The 21311-nt window shown below is 37.3% G+C and overlaps 1 protein-coding gene across 3 annotated transcripts in view; it reads left to right on the top strand.

Annotated features, from left to right (window-relative positions):
- The first annotated feature begins 3267 nt into the window (after window positions 1-3267).
- CREB1 (cAMP responsive element binding protein 1) overlaps window positions 3268-21311 on the top strand; it is a 68076-nt gene continuing 50032 nt past the window's right edge. For all 3 annotated transcript variants that reach the window (XM_069467832.1, XM_069467831.1, XM_069467830.1), the window contains exon 1: window positions 3268-3443. The gene's annotated coding sequence lies outside the window, so the exon portion shown is untranslated. The remainder of the gene's footprint in view (window positions 3444-21311) is intronic.

The raw sequence follows: 21311 nt of genomic DNA, 5'->3' as shown, positions 1-21311 counted from the left end.
ATAATCACCACAATAACACTATGAGGTAAGTGCTACCATATTCTTTATTTTACAGATGGAAAAACTGAGATACAGGAGTGAACAATTAGCCCAAAGTCACTAGCTAGCAAGTGGTTGAGCCAGTGCAATGGACTGTTTGTGTGCCCGCCTTGTCCCTTGAAAATTCATATGATGAAATCCTAACTCCCAATGTGTTGGCATCAGGAGATGGGGCCTTTGGGAGATAATTAGATCATGATGGTAGAGCCCTCGTGAATGGGATGAATGCCTTATTAAAAAAAAAAACCCAGAGAGCACTTGCCCTCTTTCTGCATTTTGAGACTACAAAGAGAAAACAGCTACCTGCGATCCTGAAGAGGCCCTCACCAGAACCTCACCATGTTGGCAGCCTACTTCAGACTTCCAGCCTCCAGAACTATGAGAAATAAATTTCTGTTGCTTATAAGCCATCCAGTCCATGGTATTATGGCAGCCTAAACTTGCTAAGAGAACCAAGATTTGAACCCAAAAATGTTAAGAAACTTTGCCTGGGGCCACACCAAAATTATTTATTCAATACTTAACAAGCCCCACTATATTCTAGACATTGTGCTGTTGCTAGAGATGGGAGGGAAGAGGAAAAGCTGGTAGTGAACAAGATAGATGTGGTCCCTACCGGCACAGACATTACATGGACACTAAACAAATTATTACAAGAATGATGAATTGAAAAAGAAAGTGATAAACTACAGTTAGGTAGGAGGGGGTGAGACAAAAGAATTCTAGGGGGTGGGATGGCATGTGTATAAATGCCTTGAGGTGAAAGCCTGCAAAAGACTACTATGGCTGGAGTGCAGAGAGCTAGGGGGACAGTTGGAGAGGGGGAGAAAGACAAGCCCAGATAATGGAGCTCAGACAGTGTTCAGTAAGCAAAGGGAAGTCACTGAAGGAATTTAAGCAGGTTAGTGATTTGATCAGATTTGTATTTTTAAAAAATTACTCTGCTGGTAGTGCGGCAAATGTATTGGGATGAGGCAAGAGCAGTTTTGGAGGACCTGACTGGTAGTTATTGTAAGACTTCAAGCAAAAGGTGAAGAGGTAGTCTAGGCTACAATAGGAATGGAAAAATGGCCATGGGAACAAATCCAATTTTTCAGCAAGCAGAGAGGTCAAGGTGATTCTGATGTGTGTTGGAGGTATGCTAGGTTTCTGGCTTAAACTGAGTAAATAGATAAGATACCCTTAACTGAACCAGGGGATATGGGAGGAGAGTTTTGAAGGGATTATGACATACAGGTTGAGTTTGAAATGCTCAGTCATCCACATGAAAGTGCAACGGCAGTTGAAAATATGAATCTAGAGCTCAAGAGCAAAATGTAGGCCTGAGTTATGCATTGGGAGTCTTTAACAGAGAGTATTTGAAGCTACTAGAAGAGAACAAGACACCACATAGAAAAGTACATATGGTGGGACTCAGAAAGAGGGCCAGGATTCAATTCAGCAGGATTCCAATATATAAGAGCTGGACAAAGAAGGAAGAGCTGGTTGTTCAAAAGCAAACAGAGGCAGGGAGGAAAACTATGACATAAGAGCAGAGGGAAGAGTATACTTGGAAGACTGTGTGGTCAACAGTGTCAAATACTGGGATGAGGCCTTACAAAATGAAGACTGAAAACCATCCACTGGATTTACAGACATGAAGCTGCAAGTCCATGAAAATTCAGAGCCACTTAGACTGGAGAGGGAATCCATGTGGCCTTTTGACTGAATCCAAATTGTACAGAACAAATCGTTTTTATAAAGTTTAAATTTGGACAAAGGGCCAAACTTGGGGATCTGGAGGGCCACATGTGGCCTTGAGGTTGCAGGTTCCCCATCCCTGGATGGGGTAAGAGACAGCTGGAGTTGTTGGAGAGGCATTTAGGAAGAGAAAACTTTGTAAAGAATTGAGAGACTTAAGCATGTTTAAGTGCTTATAGGAAAGAGCCGGTAGAAAAGGAAAGGTTGAAAATAACAGAAGGAAAGGGGCATACTCCTACACCCAAAGTCCTGGAAAAAGCAATAAGGGATGAGATCTATAGTACCAGGAAGGGTAACTCTTCATAACAGAATTCAGTAAACAGGAGTCCAGATTTGAACTCTGTCTGTCTGCTTCTTAAAGATATGTCTGCTTTAAGGAACAGAAAGAATTACAAGACTTGAAAGCCCAGGTCTCTGAGAGGGCTACGGAGTTCAATAAAAAGGTGAATGGAGAGTCAGGGGTGTGGTCTTTTGAGAGCCCAGTTTCAGTTGCTTCCAGGCTACGGAAGTCACACCGTTTGGTATAGGGTGGGGGTGGGTGGTGAAGAAAAGTGTGCAGTGGGTGCAAACCACTGCTGTAGAAAACAGGCTGAGAAAAGAAAGCGACACAGGATGTTGCTGAAGAAAGGCGCGGAGGTGGGATGGGGACATATTTCGAGAGCCGAAGAGCAACCTCCGGTCAGAGCAGGTCATGGCTCAGAGGCCTCCGAGGCCGTCGATGGGACCCACAGCCCTGGCTGCCGGCGCTGCTGGGCTGAGCCCCACGAGGTGCCACAAGTTGCAGAGCCTCCGCCCCCTAAAAGAAAAGCTGCTCCGCCGGCGGCCGCCAGGTTTCTCCGCCGATTCTCGGCGCAGGAAAACCGTCCCCACACGGGGCCCACCATGCCTCGGGGTCCCGCCGGGGCAGCGCCGCAGCCTCGCGTGCCCAGCCCGGGCTCCGGGCGCGTTCGCAGAGGTGCAGCAGCCCTTCCTCCGCAGCCCATACGACTCCCGCACTCCAGCCGTGTCCCAGCCTGGGCGGCGCGTCTCCCACACCCCGACAGCTTTTGAAAGTTCCCGCGCTGACGGCGCTCCGCAGCCGAGCGGGGACCCGCCGAAGTCGCCCTAGAGCCCGCCGCTTACGGCCACAGGGGCAGGCCAGCGCGGGGGTTTCCGTCAAGTCACCGACACCCCTCGGGAATTCCCCACGGGGCCACACACAAACCCCGCTTCCTCCTTCAAATTTCCGCCATCTGGTTTTACCCACCCGAACGCAGCGGAGGGGCTTAGACCCCTCCTCCCGGCCCGGGTTTCAGTCCACCTTCACCTTCACTCTCCTGGCGGAACGCCTTCGCCTCGCCCGGAGGAACCCGAAGGCCTTCGGCAAGTTCCGCCCCCAGCGCGGGGCGGGGCCGCTCGAGCTGCTCCGGGCGGAGCTCGGCTGTTTCCGTGTGCGGCCGCTGCGCACTCGGCACTGGGCGGCGCTGGCTGGCTCCCTGGCTGCGGCTCCTCAGTCGGCGGCGGCTGCTGCTGCCTGTGGCCCGGGCGGCTGGGAGAAGCGGAGTGTTGGTGAGTGACGCGGCGGAGGTGTAGTTTGACGCGGTGTGTTACGTGGGGGAGAGAATAAAACTCCAGCGAGATCCGGGCCGCGAACGAAAGCAGTGACGGAGGAGCTTGTACCACCGGTAAGAGGAGCAGGAGGAGGAGGCAGGAGCCGGAGAGAGCCGGGGGGACGGAGGGGGGACGGGGAGGCGCCGGACACCCGCGCTCGGGGCCTTCCCCTCGCAGGAGGGGCCGCGGTAAAGATGGAGCCTCCGCCCGAGCCCCACAACATCGCCGCCGCTCGCAGCGAACAAAGAATAATGGCGGCGGACTGGAGCCAGCGGCGGCCGGGGCGGCAGCGACTCTGCCTGCAGCCAGCGGCGGCGCTCATGGCGGGGGGCGGCGGGCGGGGTGGGAGCCGGCGGTCGGGGGTGTGTGCGGGCGGCCGGCCGCGGCGAGCTGGCGCCCGCGTTCCCGCCGCCGCCGCCGGGCCGGGCGCGGAGCCGGGAGCCGGGAGCCGCCCCGGGGGAGGCCGCCCGCCGCCCGCTCTGCCCGGCGCTGCCCCCCGCGCCGCTCGCCCGCCCGCCCGCCCGCTCGTCCGGCCCCCGCCGCCCGCCTAGCTCCCGGCCCGGCCGGGCCCGGCTGTCCGCCGGGGCAGCCGCCGCCTGGGTGCCGGTGGGGGGTGGAGGAGGAAGAAGACGACAGTTGAGGGCAGAGGAGGTGAAGGTGCCTGCTGCCTTCCCGGTAGTCTCCGAGTCCGCCGTGCCCGCTTCGCGAGGGGAAGAGCTGCAACGCCTGACCTACTCTTCTCTCCACTCTCTTTGTGCAATAAAGTTCGAAACCCAAGGCTTCCTCTCGTACTGTATTTTATTCGTGCCCTTTCCTCCCGCTCCTTCATGGTTGGGGAAATGCTGTTTTCTGCCCTATGCTGCTTAGTTGAGATGATGAGAGCTCGTTTTTTTAAGGGAATTTTTGACTCTTTCCCTCACCCCTCCGCTTTTTTTTAAAAAAAAAAATGCCAGTAGTCATGGAAATGCATTTTTTTGGGAGGAAGGGGGTGCTAAAAAAACCATATTTGTAATAACTTTTTAAGAAAACTGTTGGGATCTTGTAAAAGGGAAGCTGGTGTTTGAAAACAGTTTCGGTTTTTAACCCTTTTCAATAAGGTAGTAATCACTTAGGGTCTATCATTCTGAAACACTTCGTTGACACGAATATTAGCCGCTTTTGTTTTACATCATTTTGCGGGGGATGGGGGGCAACCTTGCCAACCGCGTTGGGTCACTTGTATCTCCCCTCACCCCTCCGCCCCTCCCACTCTGATTCCCACATATTTTTGTCTAAACTTCAATGAAAGATTGATTTAATATTAATTCTAAAAATAGGCTTTAAAATTATGCATTATTGGTCTCGCGTGCAGTAGGTAAACCCAGTCTTGAGATTGACAACAATTTAAACCACAAGCCTTATTTTTTCTTCGCCTGTTGGCAAAGGGGGACAGCAGAAAAGTCATTGACACATTAAAGATTATAAGAACAGTTTTTAGAGGACCTGCAGTGTGACCTATTTAAGTTTGTAATACTTTCCTAAGAATTTCATTCTAGCCTCAGCTTGCTCTGCCTTCTAAAGGTTTAGTATAAGATCCTTTTGGTTGTTGCCTACTGAAATCTTTTACATTTACTGCTCATTTCCTGATATAAAAGTAAAACCAAAAACGGTTATGTTAGGTGGTGCAAAAGATGAACAGGTTGTTTTAAAAATACTTATCAGTCAGTGTATGACTGAATCGTGATTGATACATTCAAGGCTTCTGGTTAGGAATAAATATTTGATTGGTAATAGAAGCACTGTTTCTGTATCCAAGTGACTTTCCCAAAACATACTTTGCTGTATTGCTAGTCTTTAAAATACCACATTAACCATTTGTTATCGCCAAGAAACTTAATTGAAAAGATGCAATAAAGGGAATTTTTCACATTTTCCCTTTTCAATAAAGGGAATTTTCACAAGGATTGGGAAAATAATTTTATTTCCAAACACTGAGGAAGGACTCTCTGTGAGATTTTTTTTTTAAATTGTTTTCTGATATGTTCTTCAGTCTTGTCCAAAAGATTTTTAAAATTTTATTTTATATATAGATTTATAATTTGTGATACTTAGCAATTCCAAGTGAAACTTTTCAGGCTTTTATATTCATTAATACTGGAACATTCACTTGGAACATGGTACTAAATTGTACTTCTCTATCTTCCCAGGAATCAGTAAAGATTACAGCAGGATCTGCTTGAATCTTTTTTTTTTTTTTTTTTTTAGATGAACACCTGCATTTAGAAAGGTAATAAGTTCTTTGACAGAATTTGCCTGAAGAATGTTAAAAGAGCACTTCTTTTGGAATTTAAAGCTTTAGTGTTACCTGTTTTGAATGAATTTTTTTCACATAAGAACCTGAAGAAACTTAGAAACCTGATCCATAAAAAAGGCACCATTTTTTTTTCCTCTGTTCTGAAACTCATATTCTTGATTAGATCTGATTAGTAGAAATTTTGTCTCTCATTCTAAGACATTTGGTTTTGTTTGTTTGGGTACAGAATGGTTATAATAAAACCAATTATGTGTCCTCCACCTCATTTTCAAATTCTCTCTCCTTTTTTTTACAATAGAGAAAATTATTTGTAACTTATGCATAAACAGTGTATCACTGAAATTTACAATTTCATTTATTCCATAAATAACTTTCAGATATGGTTACATAAACTTGTTTATAGCCAGCCTGTGACATAGTTATGCAAATATGTTTCTTGCTGTACCGTGTAACTTTCAGTGATGGCTTCTTTATTGACTAGTTAGAGCTCACATCAGAATTTAAGGATTTAGTAGATGTTAGGGAATGGAAAAATGCAGGATTTTTTTTTTTAACTTGTGTGAACTCATTTCTACTGTAGTATCACATGAGACAGCAGTTTATAGTAATTAAAATATTTAGCACTTACTGTGACAGAGACTGTATTTGAAGAATGAGGTTTGAAATCACAAGCCTGGGTTTGAATCCCTGTATTGCCACTATCATGTGTCTACCCTCAAGGAATTTTGTGACCTAAGGGAAGTTTCTTAATCTTTCTCAGCCTCAGGTTTACTTATCTGTAAAATTAGAATAATACCACCTACTTCAAGGGGTTGTGAGGTAAATATAAAGTACCTTAGGGATTCAACTAATGATAGCAATTCATCTTAAGCTTTTTTTAACTTCCTACCTGTGGGACCTTGAGCAAGTTGCTTAACTTCTCCATACCTCACTTTCCTTGCTAATAAATGTGCAATAGCTGTCGCAGAGTTTTGGAGGTTAAATAAATTAATACATACTAAATGCCAGGCATTTTGTATGTGCTTAACAAGTGTTGCCTATTATTTTTTAAATTATCATTATTATTATTACGATATTTAACATACTGGGTCCGAAGCTACAGCAAATCCAAAGATGAATTAAATTCTTATCTCTGCCGCCAAGGAACTGTTGGGGACACAGTGATTAATGATGCAGAGTATAGGTCATAGAAAGCAATCAAAGGAAAGAGATCACCTTTGATGAAGTAAAAAGGAGTATTTTTTTATATTTTCAATTTTGTTTTTTGAATAATTCATTCAGATGGTCCATTATTTGAAACAAAATAATATAGCAAAATGTCCTGCATTCTCTCAGTCTGTTACCAAGTGTTACCAGTTTTTTGTCTTTTCAGAGGTACTTTATCCATATACAAGCAAATATGTATGTACTCTCACCTCTTATACAAATGATAGCATACTATACACACACTGTCCTATATCATGCTTCCCGCCCCCCACTTAATATGGCTCATCAGTTACTTTGTTATTAGTATATGAAGAGTTTCTTCTTTGTATTAAATTTGAGGCATTTTATTTATGAATAGACCTGTCTATTAACCAGTTAGTGAGCTGATTTTATTTTTAGGTCTTATATATCCTTTTAAACTAATGGTATCTGCCATTATGTTTTTATTTCTTTAAATGAAAAACACCAAATAGCTTGTAACAGGTAACAGGAAATTGTTATTTGAAGTGCCTCATTTCTTCTTTAGCTCATTTTTAAAGGTTTTAATAAAATGATCAAGATGTAGATGAGGAGACAGGGAAGCTGTGTAAGAGTTAACTCACAAAGTGAATTTATTCTGAATTTAACTCTTTCTTTTGTTGAAGTTCTTACAGTCCTGAATAGACTGCTTCTTTCAATTATTAAGTTTTTGTAATTTTCTCTCTTAATGAGAAAGAACATTTCATATAGACCAGTCTTTTTTTTTTTTTCTTTTTTTTTTAAAGCAAGAAACTCATGGGACATTGTTACCCAGTAAGACTTACTAGTATACTAGATTTCTTTCTGCATTTATTTATTTTTTACATGCTCATTAACTTACCTTGATGATTTTCTAATATTTCTTGATGTAATTGTCAGTGAGTTTTATATTTTGTGCCTAAATTTAAAAAAAATAGTGAGCTTTACCTGTATGATTATCTACTGAGACCTTTCTGCTTCAGATGATTTTTTTTTTTTTTTTCTTTTTACTGTGGAAGCCCTTGCTCAAGCAATTGGAGCAAGTAACATATATTTCAACTACAGGACAGAACAAGTTTCAGTACCTTTCTGTTTTTCTTGGCTCTTCAAAGCTGCATTAAGCTATAGTGCATTTTAGGCCAGGCGCAGTGGCTCACGCCTGTAATCCTAGCATTCTGGTGGGAGGCCAAGGCAGGTGGGTCGTTTGAGCTCAGGAGTTCGAGACCAGCCTGAGCAAGAGCGAGATCCTGTCTCTACTAAAATAGAAAGAAATTATATGGATAAAAATATATATAGAAAAAATTAGCCAGGCGTGGTGGTGCATGCCTATAGTCCCAGCTACTCGGGAGGCCAAGGCAGGAGGATTGCTTGAGCCCAGGAGTTTGAGGTTGCTGTGAGCTAGGCTGACGCCACGGCACTCACTCTAACCTGGGCAACAGAGTGAGACTCTGTCTCAAAAAAAAAAAAAAAAAAAAATCTATAGTACATTTTAAATATACATGCTGTTAGTATAATTATCTTTAAAATACACTGGCTATAAGTTTTTTATGTTAAACTCGGAAAGTGATAACTAATAATATGGAAGGAACACAAATAAGGCTTATGTCTTTTAAAAAAAATTATTAAAGTGATCATGATATATTTCATTCTTTGTATGCACAAGTTGACAGTTATGTGTTGTGATCATATATGCTAATGTTTTAAATCTAAGAATATTAGTTTACTGTTACTTTGAGGTCCTACTGGTATTTGATATAAAATATATTAATATATGCTATTTTTACTTACTAAATGATTTAAATGTTTACAAAGCACTTATGACAGATTTGGGGTGGGGTGGGGTCGAGTAGATAATTGAAATCTGTAAAGGCAGAACATTTTCCTTCTAGAACATGTAAGACTATATGTTCTATAAGTCTATAAGACTACCAGAGAGTTAAATGATTTCTAACAGTGTCATGGAATCATCAGTGAATTGCTTCTTGGGGTGAAGATGAAGATCATTGAATTAAAGCAGCAGACTGATAATGTGAAAATGGTTGTTTGTTATTCCTCTGCTAATTTAATATATATCCTAGTTCAGCCATTGTATAAGAGCCTAACCCTGATCAGCTTGCTTACTCAAGTTGTAAGAACAAAGTGTGGTTTTAAACTTATTTCACACTATCAAATCTGTATATGTAGGTTTTTGAGATGAAACTTAGATAATAATGGCCATTAGTTTTTCTTCTCATTAAGAATGCATGTCTCCCCTTAATATATGCACACTCTTATCTCACCTCCTGTTTTTTGTTGTTCTATATTTTTCTCATTTTTTAGCTCTGCCAGACAAGGCCTTGTAAGGACTTGTTTTACAGGTTGAGTATCCCTTATTGGAATTGCTTGGGACCAGAAGTATTTTGGATTTTGGATTTTTTTCAGATTTTGGAATATTTGCATATGAGATATCTTGGGGATGGAACCCAAGTCTAAACATGAAATTCATTTATGCTTCATGTATGTCTTATACAAATAGCCTTAAGGTAATTTTATATAATAAGTAATTTTATGCATAAAACAAAGTTTTTACTGTGACCCATCACATGCAGTCAGGTGTGTAGTTTTCCACTTGGGGCCCCATGTCATTGCTCAATTTTGGAGCATTTGGGTTTTCAGATTAAAGCTGGTCCTCTGTATTTATATTATGCCCAGATGTTTACTCACTTGTCTTCTAGGCTATCAGAAAGAAAAGAGATTACCTAATATTGCACATTCTGGTGTTTATTCCAACAGATAAGAAGATAGTATCTCCAGTGATGAATAATTATAATTTTATACATGTATTATATACATATATATCTCCAGTAATAAAAAATTATCTAAAACTATATATTAATTCTTGAGGCCAGGTATACAAATTTCAACTTTTAAAAAAAAGTGATACTTTTTGATAAACTTATAAATGCCTAAGATGCTTTTTCTTAGGGTTGAAGTAAGGTAATCAAGGAGTTTACCATAAATGAGACGGGCTGTGTAAACAAAGATAAAAGCACCTGTCAGTTTTCTTTCTGCTGTTGGATTAATCTAGGATCTCTAATCTAAAAAGGAATAAAATTTGGAGAGGAAGAGGTCTGAAAGACTGATGATGAGTTTTTTCTGAAAAGAGAGAAGGAAAAAATGACATTAGGTTAGAGAAGAGAGAGTTAAATGGGAAGTTAAAATAGCTAAGTTAATGACCTTGGTGTAGGAGTGGAGGGTGGTTCTGAAAGTCGACTTATACCAATGATAATAGAAATTGTCTCTCCCAAAAATTATTGAATTTTCTATGAAATGAAGACAAATTTCTTTTAATCAATTTCAAATGTATTTCTAATGATCTGGTTATTTACATGTAAATTTCTAGTTATATGATAGTATAGATGTAAGTAAAAATGTTTATAATTTAGGCAAGGCTGAATAACCATTACTTTTGAGGGCTGTTATCTCTGTAGAAGTGCTTGGCATTAGGAGACACAGTGTCTTTCATCACTCAAGTGAAAATTATTTCTTATTCTGAACTAACTATTAGTACTAGTAAAGGAGTATCATTTTTTTATCAATAGCAGCTTTATTATTTGCCATGATCAATAATAGTAATACCTTGGTTATATGTACTACCATTTATCAATCTAGTCATTTATTAGTGAACATTTATTGACCATCAACTCTATTACAGTTGGTGAAATAATCACAAGAAAATTCAGTTAAATATTTATAAAAATAATACCTAGATGTTAAATGAAGATTGTTCCAGTTGCTATAAACAGTAAAGCCCGAGTATATGGATCCTATCCTTAAGGAACTTATGTTATAGTGAGGATGATGAAATGGTACAAGAAAGAATGATACATACATGGCAGAATATCAGTTTTCACTACTGTCTTGAAGGGCTTTTAGAGTTCAGAAGAGAAGGGGCTTAGTGAGGCAAAGTTTTGCAGGAAAAGTAAAATTTAAATTGAACATTGAAGAACTTCAGTAGAGATGAAACAGTATTTTCTAGGCAGTGGAGTGGACAACAAAAATGAAGACATGGAAGCAGAATGAACTTGATATGCTACAATAAGAATGTATTAGATTAACTGTAGTTCTTCATTATGAGGAACCCTGAGTGTGAGGGAGGGAGCTTTAAATTTCATATAAGAGGAGGAAAGATACAAAGAGAGGAATAAAATGATGAATTGGGCTGAAATGTAGATTTTGTGACTCCCAGTCCTCTTCCGTGGTACACACAGGTATATAGTCATGTGCAGCCTAACAACCTTTGGGTGAATGACAGACCACACATACAATGGTGGTCCCATGAGATTATAATGGAGCTGAAAAATTCTATCACCTGGTGACCATAGCCATCCTAAAGTCAAAGCACAGGCATCACTAACATTTGTGGTGATGCTAGTGTAAACAAACATATTCCTCAAGGAGAGCCCATGGCAGGTCCTCCAGGAGGAATTCCAGAAGACATTGTTATCATAGGAGATGACCAGTTCCTTGCATGTTGTTGCCCCTGAAGACTTTCCAGTGGGACAAGCTGTAGAGATAGAAAACAGTGATATTGATGATCCTGACCCTTTGTAGACCTCTGTTAATGTTTGTGTTTATGTCTTAGTTTTTAACAAAATGTGTAAAAAGTAAAAAAAATTTGTTAAATATAGAAAAACTTATAGAATATTTGTGTGCAGCTGTACAATGCTTGTGTTTTACACTGTTTTTACAAGAGTCAAAAGTTTAAAAAAATTAAAAGCTTACAAAGTTACAGTAAGCTAAGGTTAATTTGTTCTTGAAGAAAGAATTTTTTTTAATAAATTTAGTGTAGCTTAAATCTATAGTGTTTATAAAGTCCATGGTAGTATACAGTAATGCCCTAGGCCTTCACATTCACTCTCACTATGCAAACTTATGGATTCACCCAGAGCTGCTTGTAGTCCTGCAAGTTCCATCCATGGCAAGTGCCCTACATAGGTGTATCCTTTTTAATCTTTTATATGATACTTTTACTATACCTTTTCTATGTTTACATCCATAAATACTTACTATTGTGTTACAGTTGCCTACAGTATTCAGTACAGTAACATGCTGTACAGGTTTGTGGCCTAGGAGCAATAGGCTATACCATATAGCTTAGGTGCGTAGTAGGCTACACCATCTAGGTTTGTGTAAGTGCACTCCAGTGTTTGCACAGTGATGAAATTGACTAACAGTACATTTCTCAGAACATATCCGAGTTGAGTGACCCTTGACTGCATATACATTACAGTTAAAAATTGGACATCAAGGCCGTGCGCGGTGGCTCACGCCTGTAATCCTAGCACTCTGGGAGGCCGAGGTGGGCGGATCGTTTGAGCTCAGGAGTTCGAGACCAGCCTGAGCAAGAGCGAGACCCCATCTCTACTAAAAATAGAAAGAAATTATATGGACAGCTAAAAATATATATAGAAAAAATTAGCCGGGCATGGTGGTGCATGCCTGTAGTCCCAGCTACTCGGGAGGCTGAGACAGGAGGATCCCTTGAGCTCAGGAGTTTGAGGTTGCTGTGAGCTAGGCTGACGCCACGGCACTCACTCTAGCCTGGGCAACAGAGTGAGACTCTGTCTCAAAAAAAAAAAAAAAAAATTGGACATCATAGTTTTTTTAAGTAGCTTTATTGAAATATAATTCACATACCATACAATCCACCCCATTTGGTGTGTACAATTCTTGAGTATGTTTGCAAGGTTTATGCATGTATCACCACAGTCAGTTTTAGGACATTTTCATTATCCCAGAAAGAAATCCCTGCATCTCTTATCTATCACTTCTTTAATCTCCCCATAGTCCCTGTGCTAGTCAACCATTATTCTCTCTGTTTCTATAGATTCACATGTTCTGGACATTGCATGCAAGTGGAATTATACAATATAAAGTTTCTCCATGTTGTATGTAGCAATATTATTTTTTATTGTCAAATAGTAGCCCATTTGATAGATATACAACATTTTATTCATAGCTATACACATTTGGACTTTTTGACTATTATGAATAATGCTGTCATGAACATTCATTATTGTGGGCATGTTTTCATTTCTCTGGGGTGTACACCTAGGAATGGAATTGCCAGGTTATATGCTATGTTCAACCATTTGAGGAACTGCCAGACTTTTTTCCAAAGCTACTGCACCTTTTTACCTCCTCACTGGCACTTGTTATTATCTTTTTCATTATAGCCATCCTAGTGAATATCAAGAGGTAGCTCACTATGGTTTTGATTTGCATTTCCCTGATAACTAATGATATCAAGCATCTTTTCATGAGCTTAGATGGCTTATTTGGCCATTTTCTTTGGAAAAATTTTAAATGCATTTTAAAATTGGGTTGTCTTTTTGTTGTAATAGTTTATTGTTCTCTATACAAGTCCTTTATCAGATATATGATTCACAAAAATTTTCTCACAGTATATGAGTTGTCTTTTCCCTTTCTTGATGGTGTCCTTTGAGGTATAAAAATTTTTAAATTTTATGATTTCGAGTTCATCTATTATATTTTTGTTGTTGCTTATGTTTTTGGTGTCATATTTTGTATAATACATTGTAAATTCTTGTTCAATTATTGTAAACATTTTCTAAATGTGAAAGCTCTGTGAAAGCCCAGGCCAACAGGATACCATTATTTAATGAAAAATAACTAAAGCCACTAATGCATATTTAGAGATATAATCCACCTTCCTCTGATCTTCCCTTTATTCTATGTCCATATCCCTTAGTTTGGAGGGACTGATGAAAGGAAACAAAGGTAAAAACCTAGAAATGTCACCTTTGAAACATTTTTAGTTGAAGTACAGTCATCCCTTGGTATCCACAGGGTATTGGTTCTAGGACCCCCAACCCCATCATAGATACCAAAATCCACGAGTGCCCAAGTTCCTTATGTAAAACAGTATGGTATTTGCATATGGCTTACACATATCCTCCTGTATACTTGAAATCATCTCTAGATTACTTATAATACTTCATGCCTACACACCATTTCATTTTTGTGGATTCAGTGTAGTACTTGGTGCACAGCAAATTCAAGTTTTGCTTTTTGGAACTTGTGGAATTTTTTTTCTGAATATTTTTGCTCCATAGTTCGTTGAATCCATAGATGCAGAACCCTTGGATACAGAGGACTGACTGTGCTGTGTTTCGAGAATTTATTATTTATTAGAGAATTTATTATGATATCTGTGCATTACTCATAAACTCTACTGTATTTGCAAAATCCACAATTACAAACATTTACCCATGAAGGGAGTAGTTCATTTTTTATAAATGACTAAGCTAAGCCCAGGAGAATTTAGGTGATGTAGTTGCTGTACAATAACTATCACTCTTGTAACATTATCTGTTTGTAAAGAAAGTTTTCAAGGTTCTTTCCTTATTAATTGGTACTAAAATTTTTGTTCCTAAGCAATATTCATTTAGACTTATAAATAGCTCACTTGAAGGAAATATTCTAGCCAAGATTGGGAAAAAATATATTGATTTCATTATGTTATTAGTCTGTATCTGATTACCATAAGTAGCCACCTTATGCTTCCCTTTTTTCCCATAATTTATTGTATTATTTCCAAATTGAAGTTTATGATTTTAAATTACTTTCTAAAAAGGTTTGGGGGGAATTTATAGGTAAACTGTTTATAAGGATTAGTTTATACCTGTCCAGCCCTTTTGTATATAATACGTATTTTATCTCTTACTAGGTTGTAAGCTATTGAGAGAAGGGTTCCTGTGTGCATTATACTATAGTCTTCATAGTTTTCAGCAGAACACTTATTATATAGTAGGCAAAGTACATTGTTTAATGAACAGTTCCCTATTAGAGGGTCACAGATTTGAAAGGAAGGGTTAAAAACAATTCCTCTTTAGAATTGTACAGATTAAAGGAAGTAGACATACATGTTTTAGTCAGTTAAAACTTACTGAAATTATAGACTTATTTTTTAAAAACTGAGTAAATTAGATTCATTTTCTGTAGCTTTCAAAGGAAAGTTTTCTACTTTGAGTTTTCATTAACTCTGATGTTTTACTAATATAGTACTTCTCACCTCTGAGACATGGTAAATGGCATGAGTTTGTGGTGATCAAAATGACCTTACCATAAATCACTAACAGGCTGGTAAAAAAAAAAAAAAAAAAGTACATCCGCCTGAAAAGTTGGATTTGGTGTTGATTATTTCAAGATTAAAGATGAAGGTACCTGAACTTGAAACAAGTCTTTTATCAAAACTGTACATAAAGGAAAATACTCTGTATGGTACTGTGATGGTGGATGTATGTCATTATACATTTGTCCAAACCCACAAAATGTATAACACCAAGAGTTAACCCTAATTGTTTAAAAAAAACCTGTACATAAAGTCTGTGCTGTTGTCTGCATGTGATTTATTAGCTTTGTAGATTAGCCATGGCCAATTTTTATTAATAAATACAGTCTAGTATATCCTTGGTACCTTTGAGTTCTTGGGCTTTTTCCTTTGCCACTTGACTAGTAAGCAAAATACAATTAAAGTGATTAGCATATTTCATAATAGTCCACGTAGTCCCATTGCCAAATATACAAAGAACTCTTCACTTTTTGTACTATTGGAGGCTATGGAATATAGCCCTGAAGTCTTGTAAATTCCCTGCAAATCTCTTAATATTACTAGTTCTCCATCTATCAAGTCAGCTAAAACCAGAATTCCTGTCTTTTGACTCCTACCACAACATGTGCTATCTCACAGGAAAACTGAATTTTCACTCTTTGTGTCTAATTCGTAAATAATTCATCAAGAATGGTATTTCAAAATTTAGTTCAAAACAGAACTATCAAAATAACAAATGACACTTCATAAGTTTATTTAGGAAACACTTGGACGTTCATTTCTCATTTGAATATAGTGATTTTCACATAGTCACTTAGGTTTTGTTAAGTAAATGGAATAGTAGACTATAAATATTTAACTTCAGGGCATAATAACTTTTGGGTCCTTACAGTTTCAGCATTGAGCTAGTTTATAAAGCAGAACTTAAAATTTGAAGACAGCTTCACACTTAGTCAACATAAAAATTGTTTTTATAAGAGTAATTGTAGGAGCTATATAATCTTTTTTTCTTTAAAAAAGCTTCAAAACTCCATTTAATACCACTTCATATGCAGAAGTTTCTGTAGGATTACTTCTTTGAAAGGCTCAAAGTGTAGAAAGCTATGAACGTAGTATTAGGTGGGTGTTTGGAAAGAAAGGGGAATGGGAAGAGATGGGATAAAAAATGTTATCATCTAAAATAATGCATAGTCATGTTGCTGCTTTGCTAAGCAACACTATCTCTTGGTGACCGGATACATGAAGGCTTGTTTCAGAGCTGTGAGTATAGTCTTACCTGAAGGAAAACAAGGCAATAAATTTTGCCAATTAAAAAAAAAAAAGCACAAACAACTTTGATTTGAGAAAGCACTAAAGCTTTCTGATTGAGAGGTACTATATATAGACTTAGTCATATATTTTGGGATAGCTGTCATAAATCATGCATTATGTTTCTATAAATCAAATGGCATTTTTCTAATTCAATTCTGTTAAATATGTCCCTTAAAGATTATATCTTTTCCATAGGGTATACAACATGTTTTCAAAATAAATTTACTTATTAAAGATGGCATTCAAATACCCTGGTAATCACAAAACTACAATAAATAATGAAATAAATGGAACTTAAAGAGTTTCTCTGAGTTAAATCCAATAAACAAATCAGGGAATTTATTAAATAATATTGGAAAAATTTCCTTTTGCTGTATACCACCCACTTTCTTGGTGGTGGGGGTGAAGAGTTATTTTGGTATTTATTATTAAGACAAAGAATTTATAAAAGTATATAAACATTTTCAAGCTTTTATTTTTGTCTTACGTAATTTAAATCTCATCAGATTTGAATCACAGAGTTAATTTCATATACAACTTTCTTGCTTTCTAATCCCTGGACTAGAGGCTGAAATATGGATTTGTTCTGCTTAAGGAAGAAAGACTTTGATACGAGCACAGAGGAAACAGTTTCTGAAAACTATGTCAGAATTTACTCAGCTTAATAAAGATGCCAATTTAGTTTGTCATATTTCCTATTCTGACTTGTTCCCTTAGAATGTTTATAACCTCATTTTGTTAAGGTGTGATCAGTCTAATCTAATCTAAAGTTTATACAGTTGAGGTTGGTATATATTAAATTGAGAGGTGTATGAACATATATACATAAAACATTTGAATATACTTTTTTCCTATCTGGTTTCAATGAAAGTATGCTATTTTTAGCACCAATAGACTATTAGCATCAGAAACCTGGAGCATTGCTAAATTTCCAGTATTGATTGTATACATCTCAGTTCTACTAGATTGAACATATGATAAGGATAAGTAGCAAGTTTTTCCAAGTTAACAACCAAAAAGAATTGTACAGGTTAAAAGAAAACAGGTACTGTAACATAGTTATTGACTCTTGGAAAGATAAAATCTGTTGTGTAGCACCTAAACATTTACCTCTTTCTATAGTAAGTTAATTGTAACACTTTAGAAAGTCAATCAAGACATGTCAAAGACATAAGAATGTGTTAACAAGGCTCTCATATAGTTACCCTAAAAACTAAAAGTACATGCATAAAGTAACTATGTAGAAACTATTATGTATCACATGTAGGTATTTCTAGGTATGCTACTTCGGAATATTTTTAGTAATATATTTGACTGTGACAACAAAATAGTCATTTAGTTTTAAAATCATGTGCCTTTTGCCGTGGTTGCCCTGGAGATTTTGGAGTTCTGCTGATGTGATTTCTGATTTCCTTAAATCCCTGCAATTTTGCATTGCTGAGAGTTCAGGAGTTGCCCACTTGGCTAAATGTGCAGGGGAAGGGTTTTTTTTCTCATTTCTAATTGAGGTCATTTCTATTTTTAAGAAGTCATAGCATGTGTTCCATTAGTTATGAATGCATTATTTCTTCTTCAGAGCCAAAATTCACAGTTCATTTCCCTGAATACTTATTTCTTATCCTAAATGGGATTGAATTTGTCATAGATTTAGGAGATTAAAAAGTTAACTAAGTTGTAAGGAAGGTTTTTCATAAACTTCAACTAGAATGTTAAAGATTGTAAGGACTGGAGCACTTCCTAAAGGGCAAAATATTTTAGGAAAAAGAACACGGTGCAGGTATATAGCATTCTTTCCTTTTTGCTTAATGATTGTTAGCAAAAGTGGTGATATGGGCTTGCTTTCTTTAATGAGCTTTAATTTGCAATTTGATGAAGATTTTTGTTAATTTGCTATAGGTAGATAGATACGGAAATAGTACTGCCAGAATTTATCCCTGATTCAGTCTAGTTCCACACAGGTGCTGAGTAGTTGAATTTAAATGCTACTTTATTAGTAAGGGTTCAATGGTCAGCCAATATAATATTGAAAATCCCTTCAACATCTTCCCAACTTTATTTTTCTACACACTTCCCACCACCTGACATATATTTTGCTTGTTCACTTTCTCTCCCCTAACTTCCCACACTAAAATATAAGCTCTATAAAGGCAATTATTAAAAAATTTTATTTTGTTCATTGCTTTATCCCCAGTAGTTATTATCATTTGTCTTTTTTCCTTGTTTTCTATACAAGATCTGATACCAGCCACTGACTCACTCATTTGTCTAAAGGCCCATAATTCAAGCCTTTGCTCATACTGTTTTTATCAGAAAAGGTATTCTTTCCCCAAGTTTATCAATACTGTTATATTCATCCTTAATGCCTCTTTGGAATTCCAACACTCCCCTGACTATTGTAGAACACATACTCCTCTTTTAAATGTCATGGAAGCACTCATTTGACACTTTGCTGGAATGTTTAAACTTTTTAATATCTAGTATTAAAATTATGGAAAGGGTAAAAAAGTGATACAGCCCTTTATTATTTGGAAACCTAGTCAGATAAATTTCTCGAAGCTAAGATAGAAAGGAAAAACAGCTTTATCTTTGTAAATTAAGCAAAGGGACTATTAAACTATTTAATAACATAACAGTTAAGACCAGAGCAATGTAATGAGTAAGAGACAGTGTCTACCATGTGAAAGAGAATCTTCATTGGATAATAGTCTGGTCTTGAAGCGATTTTTTTTAAAGTGCTACTAATCTCAAGTTGTATTGCATTCTCATGATTATAAAATGAATGGTAATATCTCTGTTTTTGTCCAAGATAAAGAGGCTAGGTGATCTATTCTTACTCCATCTGCCTTTACTGTGTGAATCAGTATATAGTAAAAGGAAATACTCCCTTTACCAAAAATACTATTTTATTATGTGGCCTGTATAATTATGTGCATGTGCATACATCTTTTTATGGTCCTCAGTTCCTAGGATCAGAGGATTTCAAATTGGAAGAGATCTTTTAATTCATTCATCTTGTTTTTACAAATGAGAAATGAGAAACAAACACAGAAAGTTTAATTTGTCCAACAGGCACTTGGTGACAGTGTCACTTGTTGACAAATCAGCTTTCCACCAGGTGTTAGGCTCTGTTTCCCACCTACTTATAGCAGCATTTTTTGTTTTTTGTAAGATTGGGTGAGTAATATTACAGAATCACTTTGCTTTTTATTTTTCATATTAGGAGGTAGAATTCTGGAGACCATTATAATAGCAAAATGGTGAATTGGTTAACAATTTGTTTCTTTTAGGCATGACACTATTTTGAAATTTGTTGTAAGTTCATAATTTCCAAAGGATTAATCTTATGCTAATTTTAAGGATAAATTATGATAATTCAACTTTTAAACATTAATCCCAGATAAATTTTAAAATTCATAATAACTGGAAGAACAAGAATTACAGTACTGTCGAGCCAATGGCATTAATATATTTTAAGTGATTTCTAAGATCCATTCTGTTTCTAATATTTCGGGCCCAATATTCCTGACATTCTGAGTTCATATGTACCTAGTCTTTTTCTTATTTTTTAGCATTATTCAATTTTGAGTTTTTTATATTTTTGCATAAGTTTAGTGAATGAGGAATCTCCTTTCTTCAAACAACTTTGGGAACCCACATAAATTTCCCCTAATATCTAATCCTGTGTCTGGATGCAGCACTGCTGGCTAGACTGATACTGGATTAACAGAAAAATTGAAGATCCTACACATGAATACTATGCCATCTCTTCAGCAAAAGCTTTCAAAGTCAAAATAATTGTACCCACTTCAAATGCTATTAATAGTTTAGTCCAGTTGGGAGATTGCTATTTCAGTACCTTCAAGGTGAAAAAATAACAGTGTCTGTTTTGGTTGAGTTACTGAATTTCTCATCTGAAAAAATTGGTCTTCCTTAAATAATTCTTACCAGCACTTTGAGAAAAGGCCTAAGTTTTCTGATGAAGGACTATATTTGTACTGTTGCCCAAGAGGTGGTTGGTATCTACTTAAGCTAAGAGTTAGAAAAATTAAGAAGGCTGTGCCCTACACTGGAAAAGGATTGGTAGGCCACCTGAATGAAATAATAATAAAACATTAGCAGTTTAAATGAGAGCTCCTATCCATTGGAAGTATCATACCTTGTTTTTTTAAGAAAAGAAGTATTATCCAGTTGTCGACGGAAGAAGGATGAAAATCATTTTGACTGTGTCTTTGCAGCTATAATTAACTTATATCAGTAATGGTTTTGTTTCTTTATTAGAATATAGTAATAAATGTTTTATTTTCTAAAACAAAAAGTTGTAATGATGCCCTGTACCTTAAATGTCAAAAAATAATTAGTCTTAATTTGTTGTAGAGCATAGAAAAACAAAAGAAATATGACTGATCTGTGCTTCAGATTGTATTTAATCACATAGTAGAGTGAAACTACAAATATCAAATGACAGCATAGCTTAAAAAATGTGGCTTGGAATAAAGTCTTTTAAAAATGGTTTTGTATACTTTGTCTACAAAGGTATAAATTTGCATTTGTTTATCTTCATACTAGTTGAAAATGATGATTTAGGGGAGAAAAATTTATGGGTGTTTACTCTTATTTAGCTTGACTCAATACCATCCTTGAATGGATTCATTCATTTATTGTTACTGAGATTAGGTTTTTTTTGTTTCTGCATACCATTTTCTTCCAGACCAAAAGTATGGGTAACTTTCAGGATAGGTAAACTGTTTTGTTGTTGTTGTTATTTTCTGTTACATTTGATGTCTTTCTTAAATTTTTTAGTTTAAAAGAGCACAGATTGTAAGTATACAACTCAGTGAATTATTACAAGTGATAACTAAAGTTATTTGATAATTTTTAAAAACCGTTAATTTTTATTATTTAGAAATGTAGAGTAAACAGTTTAGGCAAAATTTAAACATAAATGGTCATTTCATGTAAAAAGGGAGGGGGTAGGAGGGGATGGGCAAATTCACACCTAACGGGTACAGTGCACACTAT

The sequence above is a fragment of the Eulemur rufifrons genome, chromosome 1 (genome assembly GCF_041146395.1).
Source record: "Eulemur rufifrons isolate Redbay chromosome 1, OSU_ERuf_1, whole genome shotgun sequence".
Lineage (NCBI taxonomy): Eukaryota > Metazoa > Chordata > Mammalia > Primates > Lemuridae > Eulemur > Eulemur rufifrons.
This window is presented reverse-complemented; position numbering and strand designations above follow the sequence as displayed.